This window comes from Sitophilus oryzae, unplaced genomic scaffold, assembly GCF_002938485.1.
Source record: "Sitophilus oryzae breed Bouriz unplaced genomic scaffold, Soryzae_2.0 scaffold_1931_pilon_pilon, whole genome shotgun sequence".
Taxonomy (NCBI): Eukaryota; Metazoa; Arthropoda; class Insecta; order Coleoptera; family Curculionidae; genus Sitophilus; species Sitophilus oryzae.
The window spans coordinates 794,910-802,321 of NW_022146648.1; positions in this window are offsets into that span (position 1 = coordinate 794,910).

Below are 7,412 nucleotides of genomic sequence, written 5' to 3' on the forward strand. Positions count from 1 at the left end.
ACAACAGAAAAAAGGCAGTGGCGTACATGCTTTTTTAGAAAAATATTCCAGAGAAAACCCATATGCACGTCCCTGGTGAATATGTTGACATTTTTTAGGCTTAAAATATATCGCATTAATAGTAACTTTTACCCTCAAAACTTCATTCGAATCGCTAAAAGCACTTGGAAGAAAATTACAATAAATCGAAAAAATATTAAGACTTTAACACCCTGTAGCTACAAAACAAAGGAGAATCGATATGAAAAATAAATCTTGATATGAAAATTGATATGAAAAATAAATCTTATTTTTACGTGAGGAATCTGCCCTCGAAAGATGGTACATGCTTTTTGAAACACCCTGTATATACAGGGTGTACCAAAAATAAGTGCAAGTAATTCAACTGGTAGTATAGTTCAACCCCAGAAACACGCCTATGAGGTTTTTTTCACGGAATTTTTTTTTTTCAAAATACGAAATTTTTTGAAAATTTTTTTGTATTTTTTTTAGTTTTTTAATTAAAAAACATAATTTCTTGATAATATGGCATAACATAGGTATAACATATATATTATAGGGATAATAACATAGGTATTAGATTAAATTTACAAGAAAAATAATCCAGAAAAGATTCAGCGATTCTCAAAATTTTAGCAAAAAATCATGTTTTTTTCGAAATTTTCAAAGTAAAATAACTCCGTTATTTTGAACTTATTTGAAAAACGAAAAGGAGAAAATATGTTTCTTTTATCGAGATTTACCACCGCTTAAAATACTTGCACTTATTTCTGGGACACCCTGTATATTCGAAAAAATCGAAAACGAAAACATATTTTTCCAGCAAGAGAAGGCACCGCCTCAGAATGGTGAAGTAATCAGCAAATTTCTGCAGCCAATTTCGAGAATAATTAAATAGGTAACAAAGATCCCAGGCGTTGGATATCGAGGCCGGCGCGGCGGACTTATTTCCTATGAATTTTTATTTTTGCGGAAGAATAAAGGTTCTTATTTTTAAATTGTCCATATATAATCTAGGCAAGAATTAGAACTACTTATGCGAGGGTATCTTTCATCCCCACTGAGTTAATTAATTCCGCGAGAAATGTTCAAAAACGGCCCCGTCTGTCCATAACAGAAGACGGTTTACATATCGAACAACCAAAATCTCAAATCTTGCTTTGATAATAATTTTTATTGTTATTAGATATTGTTTAAATGTGTTGATGTTGTTAAATGTAATTTAAATTGTTATAAAATTCTGCATCTCTCATTGCAAATATTATTCCGCCGTTCAAAGCCTAATTATTTAAAGTGGGCGAATTTTTACAAACTGTATATCTCGAGAGAAGAGGAATCGAGCAAAATATCAAATTAAATTATTTTCAATGAATTAAAAATATACAGGGTGTCCCATATAAAAATCAAATTTTCTATTCATAATTCCTAAATTGTTAATTTAAAAAATATTCTTAAAACATTAAATTCTACATAAAAGGTGCTTTGGAAATGTTTTCATAAAAATACAAAATTTTCTGTAGTAAAAAGTTACAGTGATTTGTTAAAAATGCACTTTTTTTGAAAAACATCCCGTAATTCTGAAACGGTAACAGATATCTATGTGCGGTTTTCATCGTCATGTTTTGATAAAATTAAGCCCAGGCACCGATATTAGTCTTCGTCTATCTCCTACAGAAAAGGGTGTTTCCTTTTAAAACCGTCCAATTTGGCCTACCCTGTACATGTGTTGATAAATAATATGTCAAGGGTCGACAAAGGCCCGGAACTTAAGATACCGCTGAGCCGGCAGTCGTTGGCAGTCGTTGGCAGTCGCTGGCAGTCGCTGGCAGTCTTTGGCAGTCACTGGCAGTCACTAGCAGTCGTCGGCAGTCACTGGCAGTCTTGTATAAAATGACATTTTGGCAATACGTGTACATTTTTTACCCTAGTGAGACACCCCTCGGGACAAGCTTTATTAATCAATGTTTTAATTACCCAGCGTCTTTAATAAAAATCTAATGTAATTTTTCATAGAAATGATCTGACATAAAAAGCAAATTTTATCAAAAAACTTTTTGATTATCTACAAGGAGTAGAAACCGCTGACAAATGTCTGTATACTAATACCAAAGTAATGCCAAAATACACAAATTAAATACCAAAATTTCTCATGTAATGCCCCACTAATGCCAAGCTGATTCCAATATTATACCACTAATACCACGAATAATATGTAACACATTTGTTTCACGAATTAACCTGTAACAATACTGGTAGGTACGTGCACAGATTATTTCCTAGGTAACTTAAAAGTCGTTGAAAAGTCTAATTATATTTAAAGAAGATATAATTTCAACAAATTACATTATAAGGCCAATAATGCACAAGTAATACCATAAAAAATTTAAGCGTTTTTAACTTGTGTAACATATTTCTTTAACGAATTAACCAGTAACAATAGTGGTAGGTACGCGCACAGATTTTTTCGCTAGGTAACTTATTAAGTCGTTAAACAGGCCTATAAAAGCTATAACAAAATAGGTAACTAATATTTATAATTTAATTCGAGTTTTAATCTCAAATAATAAATGTTTTTACTGGTGTATTTCTGAAGTGTTTATTATTAAAAGTAGATATTCTTGAAGTTATGCGAAGTAATAAGTAATGTTTCCGGATTCTGGTTAGTATAAAGACTTTTCCTATAGAAAGAGTTTTTTTTATATTTTCCTTTCAAAATAAGACTAATTTCTTCTTATTCTTTTAAATATTACAGTGTTTCTTTTTCCTAAAATGTTATACTTAATTTTCGCTTAAAATGCTGGACGCTAAACAGGCTGGACACGGTGGAGTACGATATTGGCGAGTCTGAATATTTATAAAAATTTGCAAAGTAAAATATGTTGGAAAAATAATTAATCCATACATATATAAAAGCTCAAATGGTTTTCTTGTTGCATCCATCCCGCCGAAACCGCTTTACCAATCTTGATGATTCTTTTTTAAATGAAAGGTATATATGTGTAGATTTGTTATGAAGTATTTTTATAGTGCTTAATGGCTATTTCTTTGTGTAAAACGACTAAATACTAAAACATACCTGAAAAACACCTACACACAATACCTCCAGAAATAAATTATTTGTCATTGTCAGTGGTGTGTCAGTTAGATTATATATTACGTTTTTAGATATTTTAGAGTGAGTTCATGCTGCCAGCTTTAGATACATAAATATTAGCACAAAGGTTCGTTTAAACGACATTAGTGGAATTAGCTACACAAAGCGATTTTTAGGAAATTCATCCTCTTAGAGAGTAAAATTATCTCGGAACAGTTTGTTGTATGAAAATTCCTTACTATTTGGTCTAGAAGAATGAAATCCTACAAAAAGAATTAGAAGAAATTTTTGAAATTCATCAACCAAATGGGTAAAGTTAGTAAAAATTTATATAAAACTTGGTGACCTCTGGATTATACACATAAAAATTGGCACAAAGGTAAAGCGAATTTATGAAATTTATACCCATAGGGAGTAGAATAGGGAATGAAAATTTGCTGTACGAAAATGCAATACTATAACATTATAAACAAGACAGTATAAAATTTTATACAAGGGTTTATTTAGTGACATCATAACAAAATATATCTTCCTCAATTATCCTTCAAAGAATAAAAAATAACCTATAAAGAGAGTATTAGTGCTCTTAATAAATAAAAAAGGATGAAAAATAAAAAACATCTATGCTCACTAGCTCTCTAAAGAAGTAAAAATCATTTAAATCAATGCATGAACGATTCGAGGTGTAACGCGAACGTAGTCATGAGAAAAAAGCTAGTAATTTATTAAATTATTTTATTTAACTCATTAATTTTTCATTGAAAAGGAATTTTGTAATTCACCACTATATTAGTTAAAAACTAAGAAACTCATATCAAATTTAAGTTTTTGCGATTTTGACTTATACTTTTACAAAATCTGAACACATTTTAAAAGAAAAAAAGTTTTGATAATATTTGTGTAGATTGACTACAAGTTGTATAACATAAATTTCTACGACCGGTCTACCTAGTGGTCTGCAGCATCGCCTTGTGGTGCAAACGTGGGCCTGTTAATCTGTGACGTGACGCACAACAGCTAAAGAAAAACAGAAGCGTGGCTAAGAATTTAGTAATTTAAAAAAAGTCTTTTAGATACAGTAGTAGGTATTAAAAATTTTTGTGTTTAAATGGGGTTTGCTTTTAACAGTTAAAAAATTATATCGTAAAGTGTAACTTTCCGTAAGAATTCTTTATCTGTCATTGATCATGATCTGTCATTATGTTAACCCGATGTTTTGTATGTTATTTTGTTTTTTTCGAGGTTTTTTTGCTTGCTTGTTTTACGGATAGGTGCGATCGCATAATTATTATTGATAATGTTTTATTTAATGTTCACACTACTACTTTTTCAGTGAATCTTTAAATCTGTTGTTTTTTGTTAAGTTCGGTATTTAAACATATGTATGTAATACACTCATATTAACACTAATAATATTTTTACGTTTTTATTCATCATTTTCAATGCCCCCCCGGTTGCATCTTTGTATAGGACTGTGAATTTTTTGACATGATAAATTTGATTTGCATGTCAATATGACTCCTACTTGTAGAGGGCGCCACCTACATATGCTTTAACTGGTTTGAAGAGTAATAACTTTTCGTCCATACCTGTATAAAACTATTGAGTAAAAAAATATACATTTACAACTTTTTCTACATAAAAAAGGTCTCTTGGTAAAAATCACTACATGTAATGGTTCTCCAGATATTTGAAATTGAAATTATCAATACATGTCATCATTAACAAATTAAACATGTTGGCTAAATTAGTTATGAGACTGAAATCTTAAATTTGAAATCTTTTTGTGCCAAAAAAAAGTTCAACAGAAACTGTATAATCATCATTTTTTTGCAGAAAAATGTATGATTAATTTAAAAAAAAATAAAAATTTATTATTTCAGTCAAATAACTCTATTCAATGTGTGTTTATTTTTTGTCAATAATAACATAATTAACTATTCCCATTTTAAATATCTTGAGAACGGTTTCTCGTAGCGATTTTTACCGAGAGACATTTTTTATGTAAAAGGTCATGGAAATGTATATTTTTTTAGTCAGTAGTTTTATACAGGTACGGACGAAAAGTTACTACTCTTCAAAATAGTCAAAATGCATGTAGGTGGTGCCCCCTACAAATAGGAGTCATTTTGACATCAAAATCAAATTTTTCGTGTCACAAAACTCCCAGACGTGAATTTTCATCCAAATATTGACGTCACTTTAGGAATTATTTAGAAAAAATCGAAATAAAAATGAAACTTCTACATCCTGTATCTCCGAAACTAAGTATTTTACGACATACATTTATACGAACTTTTTTACTTATTTTTATCTGCAGAATATGCTGCCGAAGTTTCCGGAATACAGTTCGGACCACCCTGTATTTATGCTTTATGCGTAAAATCGAGGGTCAGGCATCTAATTTTCAAAAAATTCATCAGATTTACATAATTATAATATTTTGTTAATTATTATTATTATCTAACATTAAAATGAGTGATTGTGATTGTTTGTTGAGCAGCAAGTCAGAGCCATTCGTAATTGAATCTGGTTCAGAGTACCTACCACCTACCTATCAGACACCGGGACATAGAAATTTAATAAGTGATTTTGACAGTAGTGACGGTGATAATACTACTACAGAAAAAACAACAAGGTCAAAACAACAATGATAAAAGCTACTCTACTTCAGTGGCGTACACTAAAATGTGTTTTTTTTTATTTTAAAAGTTTTACGTTAATTCAAAAAGTCTGCATGTCACTGAAGTAGACCCTCTTTGCAATGTTTATGTTTATTCTAATGTCGTAGGCCATAACATATCCAAAAAATTAGAAAAAAAAATTAAATATTAAAAAATTATTAGGCATTTAAAAAGGTTCCAATTTAATTTTGCCCACAGTATGCCAACTTTGGACATCCGACTTTGGACGTAGGCACTTATATCAACTTTGGACATTGGACATCCGACAAAGTGCCGCTGCGTACAAATATTTTTTGCTTAATATTTTTGTATCCATCAATTAATGGATATTCATATAATATACAAATACCTAAGTAAATGAGTATTTCTTTTTTATTTTATATTTTCAAGAAATTTCAAGATTTTCTTGATTTCTTATCAAGAAATCTTGATCTTGAGAAGTCATTTCTTGTCTTGTCTTGAAAACCAAATATCATTTCTTGTCTTGATCTTGTCTTGAAATCAAGACAAGATCAAGACGAGATCAAGAAGTTGTCAAGGAAATGACGACCTCTAGTTCCCCTTTCTTCAGTTATAGCGGGTTATAACTCATCATACAGTCTCAGGGCTTTTAATATTGAAAATAATCTTAGTCCTATTATACAATATCAGTATAGGTATGCTGAAAATATATAATACTGTAATTAAACCCCGCACCATATTAAAGTCCAATTTAGAGACCCAAGTTTTCGAGATTGTTATAAGCTGAAAGAGCGTCACGTAATTGCTAATTCATATACCAGTGGGAGTCCTTGCGGGTCATTTTACGAATTAGATGGCATATAATTTAAAAAGGCTGTATTAACTTCCCCCACTCTACCTCTGATGACCAGAAATTTTTATCCTAAAAATACATATCGAATGAGCCCATATATATGGAGTCACTTAAACATTAACAAACTTAAAGCATATTTATAACTAAACATATGTGGATCTTTAAAACTACTTATACAGAGAAGACCAGGCTACTAGTAACATAGCAAGTTGCCGGACGAATTTACGTTTACCCGTTTTGCGTTCGTACTCGAGAGTCACTGCCGGCTAGTTGGCTGGTCAGGCAGTACGCAGTTGCAGTTGTGCTTGGACGGGTCGGTCGTGACAGACTAGGAATATGACGCGAGGAGTGCCGTGTATTTATTATTTTCATTTTAAGTGTTTACCTTCACTTAAGTTAACATTTAAAATAAAAATACTTAAATATTTATTAGTTGAGTGTGTTTACAAGCCAAAACTAAAAATAAATAAATTCTCTAAACCCAAAAAAAAAAACTATAATATTAGTCTAAATAAAAAAAAGTTATAACAAGTGTTCAAAAAGACCACCTTCTTGTGCTAGACAGAAGCATAGACGGTCGTAAAATCCCCATCTGACATTGGCTATCATATTAGGGTTAATAGTTTGGAAAGCCTCTCGTATTTTTACTTGAAGCTCATCCAGATTATTAGCCCTATTATGACCATACACTTTGGATTTTACATAACCCCACAAAAAGAAATCATTGGGAGAAAGATCTGGCGATCTAGCGGGCCACAAAATAGTTCCATGTCCACTAATTAAACGGTTGGGAAAAGTATTGTTCAAATATCCTTGAACA